Source organism: Octopus bimaculoides, chromosome 21 (assembly GCF_046866305.1).
Source record: "Octopus bimaculoides isolate indiv1 chromosome 21, ASM4686630v1, whole genome shotgun sequence".
Taxonomy (NCBI): domain Eukaryota; kingdom Metazoa; phylum Mollusca; class Cephalopoda; order Octopoda; family Octopodidae; genus Octopus; species Octopus bimaculoides.
In genome coordinates, this window is record NC_142948.1 from 9,048,707 (window position 1) to 9,059,263 (window position 10,557).

A 10,557-nucleotide genomic window follows, 5' to 3' on the forward strand; every position below is an offset into this window, starting at 1 on the left:
ATATATATATATATACATCAATCAGTACACACACACACACACACACACACACACACACACACACACACACACACACGTAGGTATATTTATATTAGCAAAAATATAAACGTGTATATGTATGCATATATGTATGTATAAGCAAAGCACATATAAAGAAATTGAAATAAATAAATATATATAAACTATACATAAACGAAGGAATTGCAAACAAGCTATATTGTAAGTGAGAAAAGATATTCAACAAATTTATAAGACAAAACCTATGAAAGACTATAAATGTGTATAGAAATCAGTTACAAAAACAATAACGGTGGAAATTAAAACATTATGCCTGAAGGAATCTGGGTGAATAAGAAAAAATGATATGAAGAAAAATATTTGCAATATTTAACAAGGGAATTCATTTCATGCGCACCGTTTGGTGTTTATTTTTTTTTGTGCGTAAACGGATGTGTATGCGTTGGTATGTATCCGTATGTATGTTAGATGTATGGATGTTGTGGAAATTGTTTTATATACTTCTAGAAATACATATAAACACACATATACACAAGTGCATACATACGCACGCACACGTGCAAATATATATAGAAAGACACACGTATGTACATATGCACTCGTATGTATGTATGTATGTATGTATGTGAGTGTGTGTTTGTATGTATATATGTATGTATGTATGTGAATGTGTGTTTGTATGTTTGTGTGTATCCGTATGTATGTATGTATAAATAAAGATAGATAGATAGATAGATAGATAGATAGATAGATAGATAGATAGATAGATAGATAGATAGATAGATAGATAGATAGATAGATAGATAGATAGATAGATAGATAGATAGATAGATAGATAGATAGATAGATAGATAGATAGATAGATAAATAGATCGATAGATAGATGAACATTTCTATTTGTAAATATATATGTATGTACAGATAGAGAGACAGATAGGTAGATAGATGTGCATACACACACACAGACACACACACACACACATATATATATACAGTTAAGTTCTGAATAAATATTTCTCTGTTAAACAAGACGTACTTCATCATACAAACCGATTTAGCGAGCGCCAGCATTATAAGTAAAAAAGACAAAAGAATCGATTTCTAAGCAGTAATAAAACTATAGATACGTATAGATACAGCTGTAAGGAAAATACAATTGTAACTAGCTGTAATATTAAACGTTTTTCGAATGCCCGTGTATGTATGTCTGTCTGTCTGTCTGTCGATGTATCTTAATATTTATCTTAATGTTCAATTATAATAAAAACAACTTTCACCTTAATCTAATAGGTTTCTCTATACTTTTCTATAGTACAAATTTATTATTCTTACACAAGATAGTGGTTTCTGCAGGCTAAGCCATCATCGAACTGCGGATGATGTCTAAGCTGGTCGAAACATCGAAGTCACTGTCAACAACATTTTTGTATAAGAATAATATCTGTCTGTCTGTCTCGTTTATCTGTTGCTTCTTTCATTCATTAGACAACGGACATGATGGGGCACCGCCTTGAAGAATCTTTGTGGATCGAATCGACCCCATGAGAATCATAGTGCTGGTATATGATGGTGACGAATATGATGATGACGATGAAGATGACTGATGATGATGATGGTGGTGATGACGACGACTACGATTTAACGATGTTTGAAATATAGGTCATGTGATCACAGCTTGAAATCATAGATATTAAATGTGCTTGATGATCGGAGCTAACCAGGGCTTAAGCAATAACATTAACAACAAGAATAAGAACGATAAAAACTACAACCATAAAAGCAACAACACACATCGTTATTATATGCATTTCTGCTACCCTTTCATTGAATAATAAACAATAAAATGTCGAACATCTATGGACAGTCCACCGACAACATTCCAATATTCCAAGAACCCGTTGAATGTAGAATACTTAAAATCGCGTTTGAAATTAAATGCAATCCCCCGCCATCGATCATAAACCAATGACATTTTGTCAAACAAACTTATAATGCTACATGGTACCATTTCACATAAATCTTTCTTCAATATTGTGTATTTCTATATCACTTTTATGTAACATCACATGCATGCAATTATACACAGCGAATATTACCTATATCCAAACAGACACACAAGCTCCCGTATCAATCATTTTATATAAATTGCAGTTATATAGCCCAGTAGAATTTATCGTAGTCTCTTAACCTTTGCATAATTACAACGTTCGCAAAAGGGGACGCCATTTTCATGCCTTGTTTTAGGACTTTATACAGGGTTCTTAGGTACGGTCATATAATGAATTAATACGATAAATAATAAATAAATACAGTATATTAAGAATGTATACAGTAATTAGACGAGATAAAGGGTTTTTATATACATGAGGCAACATTCGCTAAATGTTTGATATATGAAAATCTGACGTATGTATGAGGAACTTATGTATATTGTGCATTATCTATCTATCTATATATCTATCTGTCTGTCTAACAGTCAGTCAATCTATTCATCTCCCTATACGTAGATTCATAATTGTATGTATGTAAAGCTGCATGTATGTATACATATATATATATATATGCATGTGCGTATTTATGTGTGTGTGTATATATATATATATATGTGTGTGTGTGAGTATTTATGTGTATATATGTGTGCGTGTGTCTGTATTTATGTATATATATTTGTATATATATGTATATAGGTAAATACATACACATATAAATAAATACATACACACACGTATATATATATATATATATATATATATACATAAATATATACATACATAAATATATTTATATAAGCATAAATACATATATACATACACACAGAAATATATATATATATATACATATGCATAAACATAAATACATATCTATATAAACATAAATACATATATATATATAAATATGATATATATATATATATATATATATAGATATATAGATATGTACTTATGTATGTACATATTTATGTAATGTATGTATATATATGTATGTAATTATGTATGTATATGTGTATCTATGTATGTAATTATGTATGTATATGTGTATCTATGTATGTATATGAGTATGTATCTATGTATGTATAATGGGAGAGGCTTCTGAACATAAGGAACGAAAAATATCAAAGCACAAACTCATGCAGACAAAGCTTTGAGCAAATATTATATCAGTCTATGTACTAGCATTGAGTAATTTTCCGCTTAAATAGAAACCACACAAGTGTGACTCCAATACACACACACAGATACATACATATATATATATCCTCGATTGCCTTTTGATTTGGCGTGGCCTCTTAGTAATTAAATATCTCTCTTACAGAAACAGATATTGGAGTTCCTAGGTTAATGCGTATCTATTTATTATAGAGCAGCGGACTTGTACTTATTCATCCCACTTCATTATGCATGTAACTGTTCTTAGTAGCACGTTCTGAAGGCTTATTTCCATTACACTTCTAAAAGTTATTTGTTGATTAAACCCCGCACCACATATACATGTATATATGCATATGTATATATACGTGTGTGTGTATGTGTGTGTAATAAATAGCTATATCATCCGGGAAACCTATATTAAGAGCCTAAGACTCGGCAAGAAGCTTTGATCATTCTATGAAATATCTATCTATTTCTAATATATCAGATCTGAACAGCAACTCGCAATGAACTTAAAAAAATCTTTTGTATAGCGCCATGTTTTATTTATTTGTATTTATCTCCTTATATATATATATATATATATATATATATAAAATTATAATACAGGGTATCAAGAGATACCACCACGCTGAAAAAATAGCAGTCAAATCCTGACTCTAAAACCACAATAAATGTCCGCATGGCACGAGTAGCGGTGCCATGCGGACATTTATTGTGGTTTTAGAGTCAGGATTTGACTGCTATTTTTTCAGCGTGGTGGTATCTCTTGATACCCTGTATTATAATTTTAAATAATTATTACCTTTGATGGTTTTTATTCCCATGCTGACCACTTGATAGGATCAATATTTTAAATATCGATCTTATCCTAATTTATATATATATATATATATATATATATATATATATATATATTACTCAAAGGAATTCCAACTGTCTGTGTTTTATTCTTTTATTTATATTCTTATCATATTAATGGAGTATATAGAATATAGAGTATATATAGAAAATGAAATGAAGTTTTGATTGTCTTATTGAATAAATGAAATATTGAATATCAAATATTAAAGGACTAGTATACTTTCTTGCATTTAAGCAATCTTCAAGGTCCCAGGTTGTGACAGGAATGTTTATATATATATATATATATATATATATATATATATATACATTCTTTAGTCTTTCATTTGTTTCAGTTATTTGACTGTGGCCATGCTGGTGCACCACTTTTGGTCAAGCAAATCGACCCCAGGACTTATTCTTTGTAAGTCTAATACTTATTCTATCGGTCTCCTTTACCGAACCATTAGGTTACGGGGACATACACACACCAGCATCGGTTGTCAGACGTTGGTGGTGGGGGGAAGCATAGACACACACACACATGCATATATACATATATATTCATATATGACGAGCTTCTTTCAGTTTCCGTCTACCAAATCCACTCACAAGGCTTTGGTCGACCCGAGGTTATAGTAGAAGACACTTGCTAGAATCTTCTTTCACTTTTCACCTACCATACTGCAACCATGGTATAGGACACCTGCCGCAGGTGCCACGCAATGGGAACGAACCAGAAGCTATGTGGTTGAGAAGCAACCATCTCACCACACCTATATAAGGCTATCAAATTATGCGATTGCTCTACAGTCACTGCTCCCTGTGAGCGAACTTTAAACAACGTTTCAGTCAGAAAGAATCTCTTAACGTTGACTATAAACCACTGGCATTATATATCAAACAACATATATAAAGTTATATGACATTCTTTCATACAAATCATTTGGAATATTGTCCATCACGATATTACTTTTATGTAAGCATTCGTACATACACGCATAGACACTCAAACACATACACACAGAACGAAACGTATATACACTGCCGCATACGCATCTGTGATTTATAGAAAATGTCATCTTATGCTATAATATTTATTGCAATCTTAACTTTTATATAATCATAATGGTGGTCTATGGTTAAATGTATTGTGTTGGTCTTAGTTCTGGTTATCTGTAATTTAGGTTATCAGACTTTAGGTTAATGTGTTTAGAGGAGGTTGTATGTAAAAATATATGCTGTGTTCACGGTAGCACTCATAGGCGTGGCTGTGCGGTAAGAAGTTTGCTTCCCAACCACATAGAACCTGGTTCGATCGCATTGCATGGCACCTGCCACAGATATCCTATATTATAGCGCCGGGCAGAGCAAAGCCTTGTGAGTAGAATTTGTACACGGAAACTGAAGGACGCCTGTAGTGTGTGTGTGTGTGTATATATATATATATATATATATTAGTGTATTAAGGTTACCATTTGTTTTATGTTAAAAAACATATATATATATATTATACATACATATACATACATCTATCTATCTATATTCATGGTTGTATATATATATGCTTCATATACATTTATAAACATGCACACAGATATATATATATATATATATATATATATATATATATATATATATATATATATATATATCAAAGCGGAAATCCTGGAACATTTTTTATTAGTTATTAAATATACTTCATTACATATAAGAGTTACACAGGTATACATGTAACCCCCCCCCCCCCCCGAAAAAGCAAAAAAAAAAGCAAAAAAACAAAACAAAAACAAAACATGCAAATTGTCTCTTAATAGGAATTCTGCAGACCGAGAATTAATAAGTTACCCCCGTTAATCCTATGAGTAATAAAACATGAAATGCAGAATAAATGATACCAACAACTCTCATATAAATATAGCATCTACGAACAGACTTTGGACAACTGGAATAATTAAGTGTGATTTATGACGACACAATTACATTATACGACTGTCTACATACTACATATGCATGTATGTATCGTGGACGTAAGTACGTACATATATATATATATACTTTTCTACTCTAGGCAGAAGGCCCGAAATTTTTGGGGAGGGGGGGTCAGTCGATTACATCGACCCCAGTACGCAACTGGTACTTAATTTGTCGACTCCGAAAGGATGAAAGGCAAAGTCGACTTCGGCGGATTTCGAACTTAGAATATAAAGACGAGCGAATTGCTGCTAAGCATTTTGTCCGGCATGTTAACAATTCTGCCAGCTCGAATAATTGTTTCAAATTTTCTGCATATGATCAGCACATTTAGGTAGATCATCATGTTATTTATATCGACCTCTGTTGTGCTTAACTGGAACTCTATTTCTTCCACTCCATCACTTGACTATAATTTTGTTTTATCGACCCACGAAAGAATACAAAGAAAAGTCGAACTCAGCGAAAATTGAATAAGAACAGTAACAACAGCAACACTAATAATAATAATAATATGCGCAAAATATTGATCTACAAGATATAGACCAGATTAGAACCAGTTCGAAAATTTGCAGTCTAGGAATTTCTGAGGGATGTGTCATGATGGAAATGTCGAAAATGACAATAATGCAGCGGAAAAAATACTTGAAGAATTCTATTCGATAGAAAGGTTCTCTGCAAACTAACGGAAATGACTTTCTAAAGATGATGTTTAAAGATTAGAGAGAGATAAAGAAAGAGAGAACGGGAGGAGAGAGAGAGAGAGGGAAAGATGAAGCTAGAGTACTATAAAGAGAGCTCCTTAAGTGGGTCGACATAGATATACAGAAAAACAGATGTAAACATGAATATGACCAGGAAAAAATCAATTAACCTATACGGCAGCCATACCAATCATAAGAGGAAATTGGTGCCTTCTTGATACTTCTCAAACAACAACATTTCAACGAAAAAAATGAAAACCACCCCCACAACAAAAAAAAAGGAAACACACACACACACACACACACACACACACACACGCACGCACGCGCGGAACTTCGAAATTTTTGAGAAAATTGACAATGAAAGTTCACTAACAAAAAGGAATACAAAGAATGAGACATTACCAAAAAATCCCAGCATTACAAAATGGAAAATATAGGGAAAATCAATTATAATCAAAGATAAGTGGTTGTTGCTGAATCGCAAAGAATCTAGCGTTAGGAAAAGTAACATTTTTATGGCAAAAACAATCTTTCGTCTCCATATTTCATACAGTTTTACAAAGAATTAGGTAGATCAAAAACTGAAAGCAGTGCGATGCCAACAGCACGATAATAATCCCTTTTACTATAGGCAGAAGGCCTGAAATTTTGTGGGGAGAGAACTAGATTCACTGGTATTTAATTTATCGACCTCAAAAGGATGAAAGGCAAAGTCGACCTCGGCGGAATTTGAACTCAGAACGTAAAGACGGACGAAATTCTGTTAGGCAATTTCTCCGGCTGTGTTAACGATTCTGGCCGCTCGCCGCCTTAAACAACAGCAGGATAATAATAACATTGTGTGATCAGAAGTACGATGACCAAGCAGTAACATATCACAAACAACGAACACGATACTAGAACAACTGTTAGGTGAATTACAAAATACAGTCTATATAGAATTAGATTTTGTTGTATTTAGGTGGAGTCATGATTGATAAAATCTTTAAATACGCTTTAAAATTTGATTCTTGTCTATATTTCACTTACCTTTCTTTTTCGAAACTGCTGACAGTTGTTTACATCCCTTGAATATTTGTCCCTTCAAAAAGTTTTATTTTATTTTTTTTTTTCAATGAGCAATGGAAACGAACGAACCACAGTAATACAAAAATAAGGATAAAAACGTCCAACTTAAACAAGATAGATACATGCTAAAAAAAAACAGAAAACCGAGAAACTGTAAATAAACAAAAACGTCACCAGTTCCTATCCTGACAACTGAATACCAGGCATTTAAAAGAAAAAGTGTATGCTCGTTCAGAGAGTTAAAGATTGCTGTTCCTGAAAATATCTTGGGGCTAAATAATCAAATGTTGACAGTTTTGAAAAAGGAAGAGAAGAGAAATATAGATAAGCAACAACCAGTTTGTGTGTTTAGAGGCGTTGTCTTTTGTCAGGCTTGCCGAATATAATAATATTGTCTTCAAAACAGTTTGAGGTCGAAATATTTTCATATTCAATTTTAAATTATCCGAAAATAAATAAAATATCAAACGGCAGCTAAAATATCTAACAGATAGCACTAAAATCCATACACATTTGTCTCATATTTTATTGAATGAGACCCATTCTGTACCCACACGGCGAATCATGCAGAAAAACCTCTGAAATTCTATGGTTAAAAATTATATAAAACACCAAAATTCCACATAGACAAACTGCCTGTCTATGGTATATAAAGGTTTAAGATAAATATTGCAAAACTATAAATGATTTCCCGAAGGAAATCCTGGAAGAGAAATAGTCACTTGTGCTGGAAAAATCAGATATTGGTTAAAGAAAAAAAAAAAGAGAAAAAACTATTGCTTATAAAATGGCTCGTAAGGAATACAGGTCTCTGAGCAAGACATTGATTGATAGAATGTTTTCCACAGGGGTTCAGGCTAGTAGATTCTGGAAATATCATCCACGATTAAGAAAGTACTAATAACAGATAGGTACACTAAATCAGTCGTGAGCGAATGAGACGCAATCATGTAGTTCGTAAAAAAGAAACAATAACAACAAAGGGTGAAATGGAAAGCAATACATGTCGTTCTGAAGAACTTTTCGCTGAAACTGTCTGTTCCCAATTCCTTTGCATCTAATAATTTTAACTAACAAGCTAAATTAGATTGTATATGGTCCCGGGTTCATTCCCACTGCGTGGCACCTTGGGCGAGTGTCTTTTACTACAGCTTCGGGCCGACCATAACCTTGTGAATGGATTTCGTAGATGGAAACTGAAAGAAGCCCGTCGTATATTCTTTTATTTGGCGAAAGATTCAGCAGAAGTTCTCCATTACCTTTTGCCGGAGCTGCGTGAAGCTAAGGTGTTTCGCTCATAAACGCACACACCACACGGTCTGAGATTCGAACCCGCGATCGCTCGACCGCAAGGCTCGCTGCTCTAACCACTAGGCCATGTGCCTTCACTATTTCGATATTATCTTTTGAAAATAATATGAATGTAGTATTCCGTTTCGAGCACAACAACTAAAACAATAATACACTTTTTATTTTGTATCGTTTACTTGCTTCAGTCCTTGGACGGCGGTCATGCCGGAGCACCGCCTTCACGGTTTTTTAGTCAGACAAATCGACCCCAAGACTTATTTGTATTTTTTCTATTTTTAATAATTTAATATTATTCTATCGGTATCTTTTGCCAAACCGCTATTTCATGCGGACGTAAAGAAAGGTGCTCCGGTGTGTGGGGAATAACAAACACAGAAATACATACATAGATAATATAAATATATATATATATACATATATATATATATATATATATAGGAAGGGAGAGAGAGAAAGAGAGATATTTAATAGATTTCCTCACCGTTTCAGGTTGCCAAATAAGCTCACACACATGGCATGAGACAACCTGGGGCTATAGTAAAAGACTCCTCCCCAAGTTGTGCGCCGTGGGATTGAACCAGAAACTACGTAGTTGCAAATTAAGATTCTTAGCAACATAACCGCGCAGGTACCCCCAAAATAAGTATCCCAAGTCCAATAAATACCAATGAAATGGTAAAAGGGCTGCAATTTTCGGGAGTTAGTGAAAGTATTTGACAAGCATAACTTTTAGAAAGTCGAAGAAAATACTTTGCAATATTCTTTCAGTTTCGTAGCGTTCTCAGTTCAAATTCAGCCGAGGTCGACGCTGCTGTTCTTTTCGGGATAGTCGATAAAATAAAGTAGCAGTCAAGTACTGGAGTCGATGTATCGATATAATCGACTAGTTCCCATTCTTACCCGCTAATTTTCAAGTCTTATGCTTATAGTGGAAAGCAAGCATCATTAGACTTGAGCCAAAAATGTAGCTAAGAGCATACGAAACGAACTTCTAAACCAAACAGCTGTACCGACGCCTGTATATATTTATATATAAAAAATACATCCTCATATGATATTACTTACAGAACATTAGATAACTTAAGATATACACTTAGATATATAAGTGTGCAATTTTGCACGTTCCATTCACCCTCCTACTTCTACTACCATTCTCGTTCTTTCAGTCTCTTTTTCTATCTGAGGCTCGTCTTGTATTTCTACGTCTTTCTTCAATCATAAACATAAACTTCAGTTCCTGATATCATTTCATGCTATTCCACATCTTCCCTTTTATTGCGATATATATTTTCTTTTCCCCTTATCATCTTACCAATTTTCTCCATACCTTCTATCATTGCTTTATGCCTCCATCATCCGATCTGTTCTATTTGTATAATCATTCTTATTTTCATTTTATATTATTTCTATCCTATATATATATATATATATATATATATATATATATATATATATATATATATATATTTATATATTTATATATATAT

At 33.0% G+C, this 10,557-nt stretch overlaps 1 long non-coding RNA gene across 3 annotated transcripts in view; it reads left to right on the plus strand.

The window, feature by feature from the left end:
* Positions 1–2,652, plus strand: part of LOC128250423 (uncharacterized) — a 45,114-nt gene extending 42,462 nt beyond the window's left edge. For all 3 annotated transcript variants that reach the window (XR_016237738.1, XR_016237739.1, XR_016237740.1), the window contains one exon: positions 1,504–2,652. This is a non-coding gene — a long non-coding RNA (uncharacterized LOC128250423). The remainder of the gene's footprint in view (positions 1–1,503) is intronic.
* Positions 2,653–10,557: the final 7,905 nt, after the last annotated feature.